Source organism: Trachemys scripta, chromosome 2 (assembly GCF_013100865.1).
Source record: "Trachemys scripta elegans isolate TJP31775 chromosome 2, CAS_Tse_1.0, whole genome shotgun sequence".
Taxonomy (NCBI): domain Eukaryota; kingdom Metazoa; phylum Chordata; order Testudines; family Emydidae; genus Trachemys; species Trachemys scripta.
The window spans coordinates 97,927,460-97,949,739 of record NC_048299.1 but is presented as its reverse complement, the minus strand read 5'-3'; the positions used below and the strand labels follow the sequence as shown (position 1 = coordinate 97,949,739).

The 22,280-nt window shown below is 40.7% G+C and overlaps 1 pseudogene; it reads right to left on the bottom strand.

Moving 5' to 3' along the window:
• Positions 1 to 5,919: 5,919 nt before the first annotated feature.
• LOC117871734 lies at positions 5,920 to 9,094 on the bottom strand (annotated as a pseudogene).
• Between the last annotated feature and the right edge of the window lie 13,186 nt (positions 9,095 to 22,280).

Here is a 22,280-nt window from a genome sequence, read left to right as displayed (position 1 = left end):
GATTTTAATACCAAAGACACAAGATGAGGAGGAAATGAAGAAGTTAACATCTTGGAGACCATTGACAATTGGGTCAGTTTGGATTAGAATCTATACCAAAATATTAGCAAAAAGACTGGTGGAAACAGTGAAGATATGTAGTAGACAAAAAGGGTTTATATCCACCCCTGGGTGTGAGGAAAATATTGCTATATTAGGTAATTTGATTAAAGGGGCTAAACGAAATGGGAATGAAATTGCAATAGTGTTCGTAGATCTGGCTAAAGCATTTGATTCTGTGGGACACGGACATATAATAGCCGGGTTGAGAAGATTTGGTATAGATGAACATTTTATAGATATTATTAGGGACCTTTATGATAATTGCACAACTAGGGTATGGGTGGGTGATGAAGCTACTGAGTCTATTTTAATTAGGAGGGGGGTCAAGCAGGGTGACCCGTTGTCCCCAATTTTGTTTAATATTGCTATGGATCCCCTTTTAACTAGATTAGAAGTAGAAGGAAGTGGTTTTTATGTTAAGGGTAACAGTGTCACGTCATTGGCTTTTGCCGATGATGTGGCAATTTTAAGTAGCTCATATAAAGGAATGATCAAAAATTTGGGTATCTTAGAGGAGTTTTGTAAAAATACTAATCTCTCTGTTAATGTGAAGAAAACAAAAGGCTTTCATATTTTAACTAAACATAAAACCTGTGTAGTTAATCCTAAGGATAATTGGCAGATAGGGTCAGAGGAGATTGAATATGTTCAACCAGGGGATTTTGAAAAATATTTAGGGGCTAGAATAGATCCCTGGATAGGTGTAGGGGGACCGGTACTTAAAGAAAAATTGAAAGATTGGAGTGAGAATTTAATTAAGGCCCCATTAAAACCGGCCCAAAAAATATTAATTTTACAGACATTCATCTTACCGAAGCTATTTTATAATCTTCTTTTAATAGAACCCCCTTTTAATCTTTTAGACGATCTTGATGTGTTAGTTAGAAAAATAGTTAAAGAGATTTTACATTTACCTCAGTGTACCACAGATGGGATATTTTATTCTAGAGGTAGGGATGGTGGTTTAGCTCTCACTAAGTTTAGTGTGCAAATCCCAAATATGTTAATTCGTAAATGGAGGAGACATATTGTCTCGAGAGATGATTGGATGGACCTATCTTATCTATATGCAGGAGAAAATCTTGTGGATAAAATATTGTCATTTAGTGCAGTAACATCTCATCCCAAGAAATGGAGGGAAGAGGAATTTTTAAGATGGTCGGAACTGAGATGTCAGGGAATAGGGATAAAATATTTTAAAAATGATTTAATTAGTAATTCGATTTTTAGAAACTCTAGTAAAGTTAAATCGTCTGCGTATATCGCAGCATTGCAGCTTAGGGCAAATATTTATCCTACTAGGGAGACATTAGCAAGAGGAAGAGGAGGTGTGAATGCTCTTTGTAGATGGTGCGGTAAAGTGCGGGAGACTGTTCCCCATATCTCAGGACAATGTTATAAGACTAAGAATGCTAGGATAAAAAGGCATAATAGAGTAGTGTCTGCAGTTGTAGATAAGGTTGGTAAATTAGGGTGGAAGGCAATGATAGAGCCCCATTTGAGAAATAGTAAGGGTGAGTTAAGAAAGCCGGATATTATATTTATAAAAGGAGATACAGCAGTGGTGGTTGATGTTACAGTGCGATGGGAGGATAATGCCGGAAGTTTGGAACAAGCCCACAGTGAGAAGGTGGCTTATTATCTTGAGTTAGAGGAAGAAATTAAAAACTTAACGGGAGGTAAAAATATTCACTTCTTTGGTTTTGTGCTTGGGGCGCGTGGCAAGTGGAGTGAAGGTAATAATGATTTGTTAAAATTATTGGGAATGGACAGAAGTAAAAATTTTAAGGAGAGTATATGTAGACTTGTTTTATATTCCACTATTGGTATGATGGCTATATTCAGTGACAGGTAAAGATCCCGGAGTTTCCATTCCGTGTATCTTGCCAAAACTAAATTTTAGCTATTTTGGTTTCCATGCCTAAATTTTCAAATTTTTAATATTGTTTTGAACATTAACATATTTAGTGTTATTTAATATCTGTCCTTCAATAGAATGGTTTTAACTATATAATAAATACTTATTAATGGATGAAATTCCAATTTAAATTATTAGTTTATTTTTTTTTAACTACTGGATGTGGATGCAGACTGGCCGCGTATAGTAACCAGGAAAGGGCAGGTAGTCACGCCTGTACATAAATAGGGGGTGGGGTTCTGGAGGGCAGTTAGGAGCAGGGGTCCCAGGAGGGGGCAGTCAGGGGACAGGGAGCAGAGGGGTTTAGATGGGTCAGGAGTTCTGGGGGGGGGGCTGTCGGGGTGGGGGTGTGGATAAGGGTTGGGGCAGTCAGGGGACAGGTAGGGGGTAGTGTCCTAGGGGGCCAGTTAGGATGTGAGGAAGGTCTCAGGAGGGGCAGTCAGGGGACAAGGAGCAGGGAGGCTTAGGTAGGGGGTGGAGTCCTGGGGGGCAGTTAGGGGCAGGGGTCCCAGGAGGGGGCAGTCAGGGGACAAGGAGTGCGGGGGAGGGTTGGGGGTTCTGAGGGGGCAGGAAGTGGGAGGGAGTGGAAGGGGCGGGGCTAGGGCAGGACGGGGGCGGGACTAGGGCGGGGCTCCTCCCGTCCTCTTTTTTGATTGTTGAAATATGGTAACCCTACCATAGACGTTGGTAATTCTTGGGTTGATAAGGGCATGGGGTTGTCAGAAATAAATACTAAATAACAATTTCAAATATGACAGTGGGTTTCCTTGTGAATTAGAGATGGCCCAAATCCAAACTCCAGGAAGATCTGCCAACCTCCAGAGAAGCTGGGATCCAGAAACTAATATGCGTAGGATAAATTCTGTGTGTAAAGATTCTATGTTATACCTTGCTTTGAAACATGGGAAAAGAGAAACTAGAAAGGATGGTATTGTCTGTCCTACTGGATGTTTTTGACTGTGCATTGTTTTTCAATTGTTAGGCAATACCTACTATGAGCACTCACAATTCTAGGAGATGCCAAGAGGGAATAGGTGTGGAAACCAAGCTCATGGCATCAAGCTGGAAGTAATTGACACTGAAACATCAGATATGCTCACTCCCTCCTCCCCAACTGAGTCCATCTGTCAGTTCTAACTTTACAGTGCAAGTCCAAATGTTTCAGAGATCACCTGAATAAACAGTTTTGCCACTTTCATCTTGACATATCCGCTTTTTCTCTACTAACCCATCTTGGTCCCAGATTTAAACGTTACATCATACCACCCAATAGCTTTGCTGACATTAAAAAGCATCTAATGTTCAGAGCAGAAGCAGGCACAAGTTTTCCAGTCAGACTAGTTTGCCTGCTGCGCGTACCCTCCCTGATCCCACTGAAAACTCCACATGCTCTTTTATAGTATGAACCAAACCAAAACAATGTTGTGTTTATTTTAGAATATTGCTCTGTTGTAGTTTGGCAAAACTACCTATGTTCAATCATCCTGAATTCTAATTTTTTTATATATATATTTAGGCACACTAGTTGCTGAATGACCCCAGTCTGCCCTTCATGTGTGTGTTATGAAAGAGGGAGGGAGGGCAATAGACTCAAACCTTCCCAAAGTTTGATCATGTTCTCATCAGTACCAACTTGACAAAAAAGACATGTACCTCAACAGGAAAATCAGCAGTAGGCCTAAATGTTTAAGATTTAGGGCCTAATCATGAACACACTACTAGACCGAGTGCTCACTACTGAAAGCAGCTCGACAGCAAAGTTCTGCCAGCAAGCAAGCTGAAATTTAGAAAAGTCCTTATATCTGTACGGCATGCTGCTGCTACTATTAAAAGATGATAGATCACTGATGATGAGCAAAGTATTTTTAAATAATTGCTGGGTTTATTTTCAAGCATTTGCTCCATTTTTAGCAATTTCCCTTAGAATCCGAAGCGGCAGGAGCTTTCACCTGAATTGTTACATTAGGCCACGATTTTCATATGCTGACAGACATTAGGATCCATGAAATGTGTAATATCTAAGATGTTTCAACTTTGCAAACAATGTTTTAATCAACTACACCTCTACCTCGATATAACATTGTCCTCAGGAGCCAAAAAATCTTACCGTGTTATAGGTGAAACTGCGTTATATCGAACTTGCTTTGATCCACTGGAGTGCGCAGCCCCCTCCTTCCCCCCCCCGGAGCACTGCTTTACTGCGTTATATCCGAATTCGTGTTATATCAGGTCGCATTATATCGGGGTAGAGGTGTAGTAGGAAAAATGTGTTTTGAGAATTTTAAAATGAAATGCAGGAGATGTAAACGCATGTCCATAAACATTTAGATGGCATTCACACAAACTCTGTGAACCAAAACCATGCATGGTCATGCAGCTCAACTGGGTCTGAATCTCGATAGTCATACTAGAAATCTCCACAACTGAAAGGTGTGTAAGTCTATCAGAGATCTCATTCCATAATACTCATGTCATAAAACATTCTAGAATATCTGCTGAATTCTAACAAACTAATCAAAACTCTCCTTATGTTAAGGAAACTATGCTCAGGGGGGTAAAATAAAATGAGAATTTCTCATTTAGCTTGGGTTTAAAAAAGAACTAAAAAAACCCTCTAACCAAACTTAAAAGCTACTGTACTTTTCCCTTATGCAAAGACAGTTATTATTTTACTTATGAATCAAGATTTTCTTGAACGGCTGTATATACCCTGGGAACAAACTGAATAACTTGGGTACATTTTTGAATGCACTGAGTTCTTTTCTGTATACTTCACACTACCTAAAATATTCATGTCAGAAGGTATGTACTTCATAGCAGAAGAATATGATGGGGTTGTGATGGTTATCAGTTATTTCTTTCTTATTCATTCATATAAATTGAAGAGGGCAGTGACCCAAAACCTGGATCTGTAGACCTTCAAACTTTGGAGAAGTTTTTAATCTGGATCCAAATTTAAATGTCAGTGTTTGGTCTTATCTCTGCTATAAATGTGTGCAACAAGAGTTTTACATCGTATGTCTAGAAAAATTCTCTGTTATAACATTAAATCTGTAATCCTAGGGTGATGAAATCCAATGTGTTAAACATAACTAACATTAGCTATATAACCACAAAATACATATTGTGCAGAGCCACGCATGAGAAAGCTACTGCAAAATAGGGAAAAAAATAAATGAGCATTGAATAAAATGTATCAGGGTCCAACAGGCAGTGAGAAAGAGTAGGACATACATTACAAAGCACTTATCCTTATTTCCAATTTTAAATTACTACTACTGCTGCTATGGGTTCCAGGTTGGAAAATTCATGCAATGGTATAACCCCTGCATTTTAACAGCTAACTCCCACTGACTGAAACTCAGTGCACCCTCAATTAAACTCTACATAGTATCACTCTGAGTGAGGGGATGCACCAGTCCCTTTGAAATATTGTTCTATGTGCCATGATCTTGAAAGCAAATATTGCAGGAGCTGCAAGCACTAGGCGCTACAGGCATTGATGGTTACAGTCTCCAAATACCTGTATGGGAAAAGATTTCTGGTAGTAAGGGGCTCTTTAATCTAACAGAAAAAGGCATAACAATGTTCAAAGGCTGGAAGCTGAAGCTAGACAAATTCAAACCCAACATAAGAAGCAATAAAAGTGATGGTAACTGACCATTGTGACAAATTACAATGGATGTGGTGGATTATCTATCACTTGAAGACTTTAAGTCAAGACTGGATGTCTTTCTAATAGTAATAGATATCACCTTTCTCGCTTGTCTTTGTCTGTCCCACCAAGAACGCAAGTCGGTGCCACGCCATTCTGTTTTGTTGAGAGCACATTCTTTCCATTTCTGGCCAAACGGTTTTGTCATGGGATCGGTCAAGTGCATATTTGTTCTGCCCCGCGGTCACTTATGGTTTCCGGGGATCCAGTCACTGATGCGGGTTGTCCACCCATTATCTTACCTGCGGACTACATGACCCGCCCATCTCCGCTTTGCGTCGTACATTGCCTGCACTACATCGGTCACCTCTGTATGCCTTCTGATCTCCTCATTCAGTATATGATCACGGAGTGATATCTTACATATTTGCCTTTCCATTGCTTTCTGGTTGACAGCAAATTTTTCTTCCTCCACTTTCATTGTTGACCAGCTTTCCACTCTATATATCAATACTGGCAGAACAGTGGAGTTAAACAGTTCTTTCCCTTTCTTCATGGGTAGTTCATCATCCGTTAGAGAAGTTTTTATTTTGTTTAAACTTGCCCACTCTGCCTTTCTCCTCCTACTGCAGTCCCCTTCGAATGAGTTGTCTCTGTTCAGCTGCTGACCAGGCAAACATATGTCAACCTCCTTGATTACTTTTCCATTTACAGTGATGATTCCTTCTGCACAATGCTCATTCTGCATCCACTTAGTCTTCGACATGTTCACTTCCAACCCAATACTATGCGAAAGTATTTGCAGTTGCTGCAATTTGTTCTCCAATTCTTCTGTGTCTTTTGCCAATATTACTCAGTCATCAGCAAAGAGAAGATGTGTTAGCTGTTCTCCATCAATTCTGATTCCTTCTTCCCAGTTCAATTTCTTGACCAGCAACTCCAGTACTGCTGCAAACAGCTTCAGAGAAATTGTCACCTTGTCTGACTCCTCTACTTATAGTAATAATGCAGGGGGCATTGAATGTTTTCTCTGTCGAGCAATTGCAGTTAATTTCTTACAGCAAGTCGATGTACCTCGGGTCGATTCTGATTTCATTGAGCGCACTGAGTACAGTGTTAATCTCCACTGAGCCAAATGCCTTTTTGTAGTCATCAAATGCAATAGCCAATAGTACTTTGTATTCCTTGTATTTTTCAATGAGCTGCCGAACTGAGTGGATGTGATCAATTGTCGAATACCCTGAGCAGAAAACAGCTTATTCTCTGTTTTTGTGCATTTCAAGATCCTTCTTAATCTGATTGAGTATGACACAGGTGAAGACCTTATGCACTTGTGAAAGGAGTGTAATCAGATGGTAGTTGCTCAGTTCTTCTGGATTGCCTTTCTTCATCAATATTATTGTTTTCAATTTCTTCCATTCATCTGGAACACCCTTGCTATTAATGTAGATGGTGAACCATTGCGCCAATGCTTTGAAGAGAGTATCTTCCCCTGTTTTGAGATATTCTGGCCAAATATCGTCCACTCCTGGGCTCTTCCTTCTCTTTATGTTACGAACTCCGTATTTGATTTCTTCCCACATAACATCTGGAACTTCTTCTATAAACTGCTGTCTTGACAGGTATGGCACAATGGTGTATGCTACACATTGACATGTGAGCAGTAGAGATCATTGTAGAATTTTGTACATATTTCATTCATCTTGCTCCTTTCCAAAATCCTTTCACCATTTTCATCATTCAGCGCTGCCAGGATAGATTCATAGATTCATAGATTCATAGATTATAGGACTGGAAGGGACCTCGAGAGGTCATCGAGTCCAGTCCCCTGCCCGCATGGCAGGACCAAATACTGTCTAGACCATCCCTGATAGACATTTATCTAACCTACTCTTAAATATCTCCAGAGACGGAGATTCCACAACCTCCCTAGGCAATTTGTTCCAGTGTTTAACCACCCTGACAGTTAGGAACTTTTTCCTAATGTCCAACCTAGACCTCCCTTGCTGCAGTTTAAACACATTGTTTCTGATTCTATCCTTAGAGGCTGAGGTGAACAAGTTCTCTCCCTCCTCCTTATGACACCCTTTTAGATACCTGAAAACTGCTATCATGTCCCCTCTCAGTCTTCTCTTTTCCAAACTAAACAAACCCAGTTCTTTCAGCCTTCCTTCATAGGTCAAGTTCTCAAGACCTTTAATCATTCTTGTTGCTCTTCTTTGGACCCTTTCCAATTTCTCCACATCTTTTTTAAAATGCGGCGCCCAGAACTGGACACAATACTCCAGCTGAGGCCTAACCAGAGCAGAGTAGAGCGGAAGAATGACTTCTCGTGTCTTGCTCACAACACACCTGTTAATGCATCCCAGAATCATGTTTGCTTTTTTTGCAACAGCATCACACTGTTGACTCATATTTAGCTTGTGGTCCACTATAACCCCTAGATCCCTTTCTGCCGTACTCCTTCCTAGACAGTCTTTTCCCATTCTGTATGTGTGAAATTGATTTTTCCTTCCTAAGTGGAGCACTTTGCATTTGTCTTTGTTAAACTTCATCCTGTTTACCTCAGCCCATTTCTCCAATTTGTCCAGATCATTTTGAATTATGACCCTGTCCTCCAAAGTAGTTGCAATCCCTCCCAGTTTGGTATCATCCGCAAACTTAATAAGCGTACTTTCTATGCCAATATCTAAGTCGTTGATGAAGATATTGAACAGAGCCGGTCCCAAAACAGACCCCTGCGGAACCCCACTCGTTACGCCTTTCCAGCAGGATTGGGAACCATTAATAACAACTCTCTGAGTACGGTTATCCAGCCAGTTATGCACCCACCTTATAGTAGCCCCATCTAATTTGTATTTGCCTAGTTTATCGATAAGAATATCATGCGAGACCGTATCAAATGCCTTACTAAAGTCTAGGTATACCACATCCACCGCTTCACCCTTATCCACAATGGGTGAATGGGTGATAATCTGTTTCAGCCTAACATCTCTTTCTACCTTCTTCAGACTCTTGTTCTTTTCGGCTGCCTCTCTCAATTTCTTCTTTCTAAAGTCTTTGTAGTCTTCTTTGCTCTTCACATGAATTTCTTTGCACAGTGTCCTGTATTCTTCACCCATTTTTCCTTCTAATTTCATGTGCGCCCTCCTCGCCATTAGATTCACAGTTTCCTTGCTGATCCTCTGCTTGCGTCCCAGAATTTTCAATGCCTTTGCCTTCTTTGCTCCTGAGATTATCTGCAAGATAAACTCTTCATAGTTCTCATCGATATCCTGCTTGACCTTATACTCAAGGTCCATTTCACTCACTTCCTGTTCAAATGCCTCTTCATTAAAGTGCCATTTTTGCTTCGGTTTCTGGCACCTCTTGACTCGGTTTTTGTAGACATTGTCAATGCATAGTTTTGAGCGTAACATACAATGGTCTGAGCCTGTGAAAATTATTCATTCTCCTATTGTCACTACATTGCTGAAGATTCTTCTAGCATGCGTCAATACATAATCAGTCTGATTCAGTGTGATTCCATCTAGGCTTTTCCATGTCCACTGCTGATGTTGTTCTTTTTGAAATATCATATTCATTATGTGGAGATGGCTTGCCTCTGCAAATGCAATCAGACGTGCTCTGTGATCATTTCTTAGACCTTTACTGAATTTTCCCACATACTTTTCATTCTCATTCTCCTTTCCACTCACTATTGCATTGAAGTCCCCTTGGATGATTGTATAGGTGGATCTTTTCTGCATTGCCTCCTCCAGCTCTTCCTAGAAATGTTCCATTAGTAATAGATATGCTCTAGCTCAAAGGCATCAGAGGAGGAAAGAATGTGCTGCTCAGAAACAGAGCATTGCTAGTGCATGGGTGTGTCCTAACTGTGGATGGGACTGTCAGTTATGCATCGGATTCAGCAGTCATCAGAGAACTCATTGGCGCATAAAGAGCGATGGTGCCATTGAGAGCTGTTATATGGATGGTCAAACTAGATGATCATAGTGGTCCTTTTGGGCTTTAAAATCTATAAAACTATGACGAGTTCCTATTAAACACACACCGCACTTTAAATAAGCAACAATAGATTCTTTACTGGGATTGGTAGGTGGAAACAGCATACAGACCCTCCATTCCACCGCCCATATACAAGAGTGAATTGTTACATAATAGTTCCTAACTCAGCCGGATCAGGGCAGTTCATTAGAGGGGCACATGGAAAAGTATGCCCCATGTTGCTCTTCAGGGGCTGTACCTCATGCATCTCTTCTAGTCAGGGCAATTAGGGGCTGATTCTCCAATCCCAGTGCCCAGAGTTCATTTCTGTTATCTGTGGTCTTAGTGGGAAGCCACTCAGTGTTGCCCTCCTGTCATCCAGAGTTGTAGATGCCTCATGCCTCCCATTCCCTGCTGTTGGCACCTTAGTAGCAGTCCCAGCCCATTTCTTTGGTTCGCTCCCAGCCTTTTCCCTAGCCTCCTTCTCCCAGCTGTCAGGCTGTGTGCTACATGGTCTTTCTGTTGCATTCAATGTCTCGGCTCCTCTGAACTGTCAAACTTACCTTTCCTGAATACTAAATGCACTACAGCAAGAATTTACTAAATTTAAGTTTTAAAATAAAACTCTGCATGTGATCTGGTAAATGCCTTTATCATGTAACTTGTTCTCTGATCTGTTAGTAAATGTTTCGCTATCTGAACCAAAGGGATGCCTTAGTCAGCACAGAGTGGTTGCCCTGAGGGGGTCCATTTTTTCTGAGAAGCCAGTTTAGAGCCTCATCTTTCTACCCTGTGAATACATTCTTTGAAAAACTCAGTGTCTATATTCAGCTTCTGATGCAACTGCATTATGATAACTTTACGAAAAACAGTTTAGGAATCTGGTAAGATAAAGATAATAAGGAAAAGAGTGTTTTGTTACAAAATCTAATCAATGAGTATTAACTGTTAATTTCTTTTCATGTTCATAGCTCGGTTTCTCCCACTAGCAGGATATTTGTTTTTGGAAAATAGACTGGACGGATGTCTATTGTTCATGAGCTCCTCCTCGTAATGCAAAATAAGGGGCAAATCCTCAATTGGTACTAATTGTTATAGTTTCACTGAAGTGAATGGAGCTGACAACTGAGACCAGCTGAGGATCTGTCCCAAGGTGTCAATAATGGGGATTTTTTTAGGTCTATTAGCAATTTTTATGTGACTGATCATAAGGTGATGTTGACTTGTATCACACAAGTATAGCTGAGAGGGCACTTCACTAGATTTGCACCTTTCCCTTTAAGAGCTCTCCTGTGAAGTTCCATCTCCCCACGAGAAAATTTTAACAATTTTCAAGAGGTTCTGCTGTGTGTGGTTAAGTCCTTATGATTTGGCACTGACATCTGTCAAGGAGAAATGTCATTGGCTCTTTGAAATATCAGAGCCACAACCAATCAGTGACAGACTGAATGAACCAGCTAAGGTCCCCTTTTGATTCAGGGACCCTGTCTATGGAATTCTCTCCCACAGTGTGTCTGCCAGTTCCTCTGAGACTGATTTCACAGCTTTGTGCAAAGCTCTTCCTCTTGGGTGTGTCCATTTTTAACATTGTTGGACTCATCTCTTCCATCTTGGATTATTTATTTTTGCACCGTTTTTGATTACTAGACTAGCTAAAAAATTCCTTTTGCTTGGTTTTTCTAGGCTGAATTGAAATTCAGTTGATTAATTATCTTCGTTTTTGTGCAGCATGCCAGATGCTTGGAAATGTGCACCATAATGAAATATGTAAATGCAATGAAAACCATAAATCAATATTCAATAAAATTCTACCCAAAGATCCTCCCTGCTGGGTTAAAGGGTATTGAATAATTGCTAAACATGCAGTGTAATACAATCAAATTTGTATCACATTTTTCATACTATAGTACTTCCTCAAAAAGTGCTTCACATCTAGGTCCTAGTCAAATGCCAGTGAAGGCCATGGGAGTCTTTAGATTCAATGGAGCTTGGGCTGGACTTCTATAAAGCTGAACACAGATTGTGAATAGCATTCATTGCAAATTCAGCATATTTTTCCATAGGAAAAGCATTCAAAAACTTATCCTAATTTCTGCAAATGTATCTCTTATTTGCTGAATAGTTTAGACAAACTATTTTCAAACTACAGGTTGTTTGCCAGCTCTTCCTTTTGCACTATTGACTACTCAGTATTTAGGGTATGTGACTACTCCCTGCTTGAATAATTAAAACTTTTTAAGCAGGAGACTCATCAACTAATAGACTTTAAGGCCAGAAGAGACCATCATGGTCATCTAGTCTGATTTCCTGCACATTGCAGGCCACAAAACCATACCTACCCACTCCTGTAATAGGCCCATAATCTCTGGCTGAGTTACTGAAGTTCTCAAAACTTGATTTTAAAACTTCAAGTTACAGAAAATTCACCATTTACTCTAGTTCAAACTAGTAAGTGACTTATGTCCTGTACTGCAGAGGAAGGCAAAAAACAAAAAAATCCAAAAGAAAACCGGGACTCCACCAATCTGAGCTGGGGAAAATTCCTCCCCCACCCAAATATGGTGATCAGTTAGACCCTGAGCAGGCGGACAAGACCCACCAGCTAGATATATGGCTGAACAAAACACATAAAAATTAATAGTGAGCGAAACATAGAAAATAATTATTAACACATGTCTAGTCCATATTTTTGGATGGCTATTTATTTGTTATAATACTCATTACATTTCTGGGCTGGTTATTCATGAATAACACTTAGATCAGCCTACAACTGTTAGCTATCCAGACTCCATGATTTCATTCACAAAATAATTTTTTTTTTTTAATATTCAAATAGCTCTGTGCATCCAGGCATGGAAGTCAGAGGAGTGTTGTGATAATAAATCCATATATACTCGTGAAACTCCAATCAAGCAGTGGTATGGGCTACGGATTGATAAAAATCTGCAAAAGTGTTTCCCAATTGGATGAACACCTACGAAGCTTTGCACAACAAGTTGTGAATTGTTTAGTGCTCCTTAATTCTGGTCCTAGTTATGTGTAAATTACTCTAACAGGCCATTCCACCTGTTTGTTTTTGTTGTCTCTATACTGCCTCTGCACTTCCTGATTCTGGCCAGACTGGAAATAGAAGTGCCAAAATATTGCAAAATAGGCTGTTCTAATGGCATTTTTAGCCCAAGCAGAACAAGCTGTGCTGGAAATTTTGTGGAAAAATCATGAGATTACTAGTCAGGTTACACATGTCATGTCAGTGGAATCATACCCTGGTCTAACGAAGTGCAGATGCCCTGGCACCAAATTAATTATTATTGGTAGAAACAGTTATTATTATTACTTATTTAAATTACAATAACACAGAGCAGTTACAGGATCAGTGTCCCATCATACAAGGTGCTGTACAAGCACATAGAAAGACAAGGTCCTTGTCCCAAACTGCTTAGGGCCAGATTGACAAAGGGTCTTTAGGCCTAACTCCTAGGCCAAGTGGAATTCTCAACCCTGGGCTAGGTCTTCAGGCTTCCCATAGTAATGCACAGGGAGGGTTAAGCCTTATGAAATGGATCCACAGAAGTCAGAAAGCTGGGGAGGGTTGTGGGGGAGAGGGAGAGAGAGATACTGACTCTAAAGCCCAGTGCTTAGGGCATTCCCCTGCATGTGGAAGAGTCAGGTTTAAGTACCTGCATCAATAAATATTCAGTTATTTATACAAAACAGAACAGCTTCAATAGGAGAGGTGTAGAAAAACACACACACACACCCTCCTCACATATGCTGGTGATTAGAACACTCACCTGGGATGTGTAAAACCTGAGTTCAAGTCCTTGCTCCAAATCAAGCACTGCAGGGATTATGAACTTGGGTTTTCATGTTCCACGGCGGTGCTTTAATCACTAGACCATCAGACAGCATTGGATACATAACTACCTACCTGCTCTCCCCTTTTGTGCTGGTTATACATGTTCAGAGCATACCTACTGGATTGAGCCCCACAGGTGAGATGGGTAGGGAAACTCCTAATTTGAGAATCAGGTCTTAAGCATGAACTAGGTCACCAAGCAGCTCGTTAGCTGTGGCGTGGTGTCAGGATTTAGCTTTGTGCGTGCCCACCAGCAGACATGTGAGGATTTAGGCAACCACAAGGTTAGGCAATGGGTGAGCAGTGGTTTTAAGAATATTAGGTTCTCTCTTCACTTACAGCAGCACGTAGCATGCAGGCATTACGTGTATAGCTACACCCCACAGTGAAAGGCAGGGTATGCCCTTACTTGTCACTGTGGTGTGTAGCTACATGCCTCAATGAAAGATCCTAGCAGCAGGGGGGCAGTAGGGAAAGGCAGCGCCTCACTGCTAGAGCCTTTCATTGTTCTAAGGAAAGACAGTGGGGGAGACAGTGGGGGAAAGGCTGGAAGCTGCTGGAGCCTTTCCTCACTATCTCCCCACTGACAGAGCCTTTTACTGTGGTCAGAAGAGGCTCCAGGCTCAAGGAGGCAGCAGGACACTACACTGCTAAAAATAGCCATGTAGACATGGGAGGCACTGTTTGGGAGTTTAGAGAGCCGTGTAGGGTATGTACCCTGGGGGTTCAGGCATGTAGGGCACTCTCCTGCCTAAGCCATGCCTCACCATCTACACTGCTATTTATACCCATGCTAGGGGAGAGTGCAGTGTATGTACTCTACACCATCATACATGTAGACATACCATAAGTGGCACCTAAATGTTGGATTTAGGCACCTAAAGAGGCAGTTAGGCACCTAAGTCCCTTTGTGAATATGACCCTTACAGTCTCAGGAGACGTGTCATATGAAAAGTTGATGGAGAGGAATATCAGTATGTAGTTATTATTAATAATTATTATTTTTATTATTTATTTTAAATAGGTAAAGTAAGTGGCAGCTATACCCAATAGTCCCTCAGCTAAGCTCTCCTTTATTGGCTGATTTCTTTTAGGGAGTCATGGCAGGAGAGGTCTTGGGGAAAAAATTGAAGGAAAGAAATAGTTGCTTTACAGATCAGTTCAGGGATGGCATTCCATGTGTAAGAGACATCACAGATTGAGGAACAGATTTTGTGGTTTCATTGTGTGTGCATGTACAATATAGTATCTGCTTGCATAAACCTAACCCCATTTTAAAGTTATGTGTGTTAATATTGGCTAGTCCAGGAGAAGCCTGAAGCAAAGTGGAATTTTTGCTATCCTCATTTGCATGTCAGTATCTGGATTCCATTTCATAGTACTGCTATAGGGAAAAACTGAAAGATTTTGGAAAGTCTAGTGAAGGCTCTAAAGGTCTGAGCCAAAGCCCACTGAATTCAACGTGTGTCATTCCACTAACTTCAGTGGGCTCTGGATCAGGCACCAAGTTTTTAATTGTGTTGCCTAAACTCAACCCTTCAGTGTAGAGCAACTAAGTACTGAGTAGTTTTCCATATTGCGTCTTTCAGAGAACCCATTTGCCTTTCACAAAAATTAAATGTCCCATGACACATTCTCTTTCTCTAAGGCAACCTTGTTTCTGACATTTTCTAACTTTTGAGTGCTTGATTTTGCACCCTTAATAATGTTCTTCTAACACAGTTTAGTGTATGTAATTTCTTAGCTTTTAAAAAAGCAAACAAAAAACAGAAATTCCATAATTTGGCATCTCATGGACATCTACATGGGTCCTCAGCAGGGTTGGAACCTATAAATCCACCATTTTAACCTCTGCTACTTGTGTTAATGGAATAATTGATAGCAGCAATAAGTTGTCATCTTCTGTGTGTCCCACACTAGAGGTGGATGAGGCACATTTTCCAGTGACTTTCACAGTTATTTGCTGGCAGCAGAGACTCAGGAATTTTGGGGTCTAATCCAGGTTCTAAAGGTAAGTGTGCTGCATAGACTATTCTGCCCACGCATAATCCCTTCTGCCCTTGCCACCCAACTTATCTCTGTCCCAATCCTGTCTCTTTTCCATGCCAGTCCTCATCCCAGGCCAATTCTCCTTGCCTACCCAAGTCCCATTCTCTACAAAGGTGTCTTATCACAACTGCAGTTTCCTTGCACAGCCATTATCAGTTCCTCCCTTCCCTGGCTCCATGACTTGGCCTCCAGTAGCCTCTCTTTCCCCACCCACAGTTCCCTACCCCCCACTGATTTCCCGTCCCAATCTCTATCCCTGATCCTCAGCCAATCTCATTATTCCCCCATCCCTAACCTCCTTGTCACAGTCTCCTTGACCAGCCAGTCTCATTTTCCCCTCCCTCTGACTCCTCATGCAATTTCAGTCTCCCCCAGATTTACTGGCTCTCAATTCCCACCTCCTTTTGCCTCCCCTGCTCCAAGTCCCATTGTCTTTGCCCAGTCAGTCCTAGTATCCACCTCACTGCAATTCCCAATCCCAGCTTCCTTCTCCCCCTGTTAGCCTCCAATTTCAGGCTCTTTGTTCCAATCAACCCCCCACCTCCAGGTTTGGCTCTTGTCACTTCTTCATAGATTCATAGATTATAGGACTGGAAGGGACCTCGAGAGGTTATCGAGACCAGTCCCCTGCCCTCATGGCAGGACCAAATACTGTCTAGACCATCCCTGATAGACATTTATCTAACCTACTCTTAAATATCTCCAGAGATGGAGATTCCACAACCTCCCTAGGCAATTTATTCCAGTGTTTAACCACCCTGACCATTAGGAACTTTTTCCTAATGTCCAACCTAGACCTCCCTTGCTGCAGTTTAAGCCCATTGCTTCTTGTTCTATCCTTAGAGGCAAAGGTGAACAAGTTTTCTCCCTCCTCCTTATTGACACCCTTTTAGATACCAGAAAACTGCTATCATGTCCCCTCTCAGTCTTCTCTTTTCCAAACTAAACAAACCCAATTCTTTCAGCCTTCCTTCATAGGTCATGTTCTCAAGACCTTTAATCATTCTTGTTGCTCTTCTCTGGACCCTCTCCAATTTCTCCACATCTTTCTTCATTCAAATCAGGCATCTTCCTCCTCCATGCAGCCTAGTTCTGGGGTCATTGAGAGCACAAGAGAGACAGGTCCCCTACTCTGAGTTGAGGTACCCACAGCAGCACAGAGCTGCAGTTGCAGGGAAAGTTCAGCAGAGCCCTGGGCTGGAGCATGCTTTAATTTGGCCAAATGTAAGCAGATTTTCATGGGATGACAACGATTTTAGTCCAAATAGCTAAACTTTATTAGTTTTTAGCAACTGAAAACGGGTCTTACAATGGTTAGTGTCGGGCAACCATAATAATAGGCAATGATACCAGATACACCTATAATATATATGTAAGTCCATATACTTATTTGTCGATATACTATATGGGTAGATTTTAAAAGTGCTCAGCATTAACGTTATTATTCCCACTGGAGTCAATGCATGTTTTATCATTGGCTTTAATAGGAGCAAAATTAAGCAAATAGGAAGCATTTTTAAAAATCTCACAGCATGTGTGTGTGTGCGTGAGAGAGAGAGAGAGAGAGAGATTTGTGACGTACTTTTAGATTAGTTGTGAAGAAAATTGCTATAATCTAAACTATTATTTAGAGATGTATCAATTTACTTCAATTAAACTGTGGACTTATTTACTGTATATCATATTTTATTTGCTTATGTCTAATTGGGGAGTAGTTTAATATACATACAGGGGTTTGAGATGGATGTGGTTGTTCTGTATTTAATTGCTTTGTTTTGAGTGATGGGCCATTTCATTGAAGAGAAAGGTTTTGTAGATCTAACAAGTTTTACATGGTGATCATTGACCAAATCTGTTATCTTGCAGTGTGTTTTATGAAAGGACAGTTTGGCAAACTTCCTAACTATTAAAAGAGATAAATAACTCTTAGATTTCTCTGTCCTTCTCTTAAATCACTGTGACTCATCCACCCTCCCACCCAGTTAACAAAGGTGGTGGCAGAAAATCATACTGCTGGTGCCTACATCCATTCCAATAATCCCCACTTTACTAAGCGTAGTTTACAAAGCGCAAAATCAGCTGTGCTCATTGACTCAATGAATTACATAATGTTTGAGTTGTTTTATGATAACTGCTGGCACCTTAAAAGTGGAGCAAGTGCTGTAGAACACTTGCAAAAACCAGTTCAGGCCATTCAGATCAGAAGATGTGTGGACAAAACTGATACTTTAAGGTAAGAGACATTTTACAACACTGGATAATGACCATGTTGTATATGATTCAAGACAAGATAAGCAAACCCGAGAGTTAACCAGAGGAGAGAGAGAGAGAGAGAGAGAGAGGTCTATGGTGATGGGCGGGAAGGGGGAAACTTTGTCTCTTTATGATGGATTAGGAATGCCTGGATTTTATTATTTTTGTTTGTTTATTAGGGTTACGGCTACCCTGATTCTTGCTCACAGAAGATACGGTATGCATTGAAATCCCCGTCAAATCTCTGTCAGTTCTTGCTCTACTTCCTCAAAAGTATTCTGCTTGTTCTTTACATTAGACATTCAGGTCTTGTCTACTCTTTTCCCCCTAGAAATCTATATGGATAATTGGAGAACTAATAGATTTAGGACATAACAAATACTAAGGAAGTGAAACTTAATTAAATTAGAAAGAAATTATATTATTTGGTCTGTTTAAAACTCTGTATCTGCTTTTTATCAATATCTAATTAAAATGACTAAGAACACAGCTGGGAGAAAACTGTTTTTTTAAGCTTCAGAATTCCTACATGCAAACAGTGATCCAAACCCACAACTCTAAGTCCTCCATGGAAGACCTCCATCAAAAAAGGGAAGATAGGACTTGACTTGGTTGGTTGTTGTTTTTTCCTTTGTAGGAATAAAACTATTTCAGGCCTACTTTACCACACCATAAAGAAACAAAAAAGGCACAAAACCTCATTTTTTCTTTATCTTTAATAGACAGTAGGAGAGGAAAATAGATTCTTACATTTGTTCAGCATGCTACGTAAAGAGGTAGAACTAATGATGAGTAAATCTCTCAAGGCCAGTTTCAGATAAGGAGAAAATGCTTTTCAGGCCTTATCCAAGCTACTCAAACTTCAGAAATCTGCAATACTTTTCAAAAAATCTCATGGGAACCAGGTGGTGTCATGTGACTGTCTATACTTCCTGCTTCATGTGGACAAGAAATACTATCAAAAAAGCTTTTCTCATAATGTTAGGAGATTTCCAGCCTGGGCAGAGATACAAGAATACACAAAAATATATTAAACTAGATTAAACAATCTTCATTGAACCACATCAGAGCTTTTGTTCCTTTGAATTTACTTGTTCCCCAAAGTGATATCTCTTGAATATTTGATCATTCATGTGAAGATTATAAATAACATCAGAAATTTTGCCCCAGTGTTTTACATCTCAGTAGCTTATGTGACTGAATTAGCAGATTGAGAGGTCTGAGGTGCTGATCATAGACATTTTACCATTGGCCTATATCAGCCTAATAGGGCTCTTATAATTTTGCCCAGTATTCTTCAACGGTTGCACACAGTGGAACTTGTAGGCCACAAAGTGCTTTCCTCTTTTGTGCCATTCTGTGACCATCACAATCAGTATGATATGATAAAGTGGTGAAATGACTGAACTTTAATTTGGTAGGCCTTGATTCCCACAAACGCTTATGCACATACTTTATGCATACGAGCAGTTCCATTGATGTCAACATGTCATGCATATGCTTACCTTTAGAAATGTGAGTAGTCCCTTTGTGTGAGTAGTTCCATTGCGTAAGTGTTTTCAGAATCAGGATCTTATGCAGTAAAATAGACCTCTGCAGATTCTATTGAGCCTGACTTCAAACTTGATTTAGTCTAGCCATTAGGTGGCATGCTGAGCAGGAGTCAGATGAAATGTTCGTAATGTAACATTCCATGGCATGGATTTCAGCTTAGGGTTCCAGGTTTGCTGGATTTGGTGGAAAAATGTGGGACATCAGGAAAAAAAGGGGCTTGAAATCAGGAAGCTCCAAAAATAGAAGACGTATCATAAAATTGATTTGTTTCAAAACCTTCTGGGTGGTTTAAAATGAAAATAAATATAATCCAAATATACCAAAGCAGAGAACTTGAAAACTATATTTTTTGTCATGGCCTCGTCAATCTTAATTAGCATGATGCAACAGTCAGTTGGCAGTCATAATATCATAAACCACTCACATATCAGTGTTCCAACATTGTAAGACTTTCTTCTTGGTAAATATTTGGATAGAGTGGTGTACTAACTCTTTGCTAACCAAGTGGAACAATTTTGAACAAGAACTAGCTATGAAAACTATGTCTTGAACATTTTAGGTGAAGAAGGGAGTTACATTCCAGTTAAATTGTTGACTATTCATTTAAAACCTGAAATAACGTCCTGTACCTGCATCTTCCTTCAGAACTTCTGTCATTCGAAAGTCTGCATGAATGTTCAGACAGATTTTGAAACCTTAAGTGTAGAAAAAACAAAGTTCAGATCTTGATTCAGATTCTTTAAGAACAAATAGCTTTTACTACAGCAGAATTTTGAAACTAAACCAAGGTATTGAACACAAATAGAAATTAATTTTCATAGCTCACAATTACAGCCTTACTTCCTTCACCCTCCACCTACATCCTTTCCTTTCTCTTGCGAGTAATCCTGTAGGTGACTGGGTGTTATATCAGACCACTTTGTTGCTATGTGTGATACACACTACAGTAAGACATGTTGGCCACAGAGCGAGAAACTAAAACAATATGCTGAATAATGCCTCAATCCCTGATCTTCTGGTAACATCAATCACAACAACACTCTGATTGGAAAGAATATTTTTTTCACCCAGTCAACATTCTCATCCCTCAAACAACAACTACAGCCCCATAATAAAATATGTAGGATAGAACAACATCAAAACTGCAATATCTATTGCTGTATTCAAATTTACTAGGCTCTCCTACAAGATTCCAGTCAAGATTCTGCCTCTCCTTACTCATGACTGCCTAGTAAGGCGTACTGCAGAAAGGTATCTGGGGGTCATAGTGGACCGCAAGCTAAGTATGAGTGAACAACGTAATACCGTTACCAAAAAAAGCAAACATCAGTCAAGGATGTACTAGCAGGAGTATTGTAAATAAGGCACAAGAAGTCATTCTTCCTTTCTACTCCATGCTGAGTAGACCTCAGCTGGAATATTGTGTCCAGTTCTGGATGCCACATTTCAGGGAAGATGTGGACAAATTGGAGAAAGTCCAGAGAAGAACAACAAAAATGATTAAAGGTCTAGAAAACATGACCTATGAGGGAAGATTGAAAAAAATGGGTTTCTTTAGTCTGGAGAAGAGAAGACTGAGGGGGGATATAACAGTTTTCAGGACCAGACTCCAAAGAGAAACTGCTGAGCTCCAGTTCATTTGCAAATTTGACACCATCAGATCAGGATTAAACAAAGACTGTGAATGGCTATCCAACTACAGAAACAGTTTCTCCTCCCTTGGTGTTCACACCTCAACTGCTAGCAGAGCACCTCACCCTCCCTGATTGAACTAACCTCGTTATCTCCACACTGATATATACCTGCCTCTGGAGATTTCCATTACTTGCATCTGAAGAAGTGAGGTTCTTACCCACGAAAGCTTATGCTCCCAGTACTTCTGTTAGTCTCAAAGGTGCCACAGGACCCTCTGTTGCTTTTTAACAGTTTTCAAGTATATAAAAGGGGGTTAGAAAGAGGAGGGAGAAAAATTGTTCTCCTTAACTTCTGACAAGAGGACAAAAAGCAATGGGCTTAAATTGCAGCAAGGGAGGTTTAGGTTGGACATTAGGAAAAACTTCCTAAGTGTTAGGGTGATTAAGGACTGGAATAAATTGCCTAGGAAGGTTGTGGAATCTCCGTCATTAGAGATTTTTAAGAGCAAGTTAGACAAACACCTGTCAGGGATGGTCTAGATCAGCGGTTCTCAAACTTGGGCCACTGCTTGTTCAGGGAAGCCCCTGGCAGGCCAGGCTGGTTTGTTTACCTGCTGCGTCTGCAGGTTCGGCTAATCGCGGCTTCCACTGGCCGCGGTTCACCACTCCAGGCCAATGGAGGCTGCGGGAAGCGGTGCAGGGCGAGGGATGTGCTGGCCGCCCTTCCCGCAGCCCCCATTGGCCTGGAGCGGTGAACCACGGCCAGTGGGAGCCGTGATTAGCCGAACCTGCGGACACGGCAAGTAAACAAACTGGCCCGGCCTGCGAAGGGCTTTCCCTGAACAAGTGGCGGACCAAGTTTGAGAACCACTGGTCTAGATAATACTTAGTCCTGCCTTGAGTGCAAGGGACTGGACTAGAAGACTTCTCAAGATCCCTTTCAGTCGTACAATTCTATGATGTTGAATAGGACCTTATTCCCAAAGTAGCCTCACCGAAGACAATGAGACTGTACATGAAGTAAGGTACTACTCTGTGAGTAAGGGGGTGGGCCAGAATCAGGTCTGCTATAAGTTTGTGAACTTTTCAGTGGATCAGGAAAGTGTGCAGAAAGAACCCACTGTGGTTTTCAGGGAAAACTAATTCCACTCAAAACTATAATGTTAAATTTTATATTACTCAATAGGTCTGTTCAAAAGTCCATTTAAGTTAATAGAAACATTTCCATTGATTCCAGCGGTTATTGAATCATGTCCAATCTGAGTCACA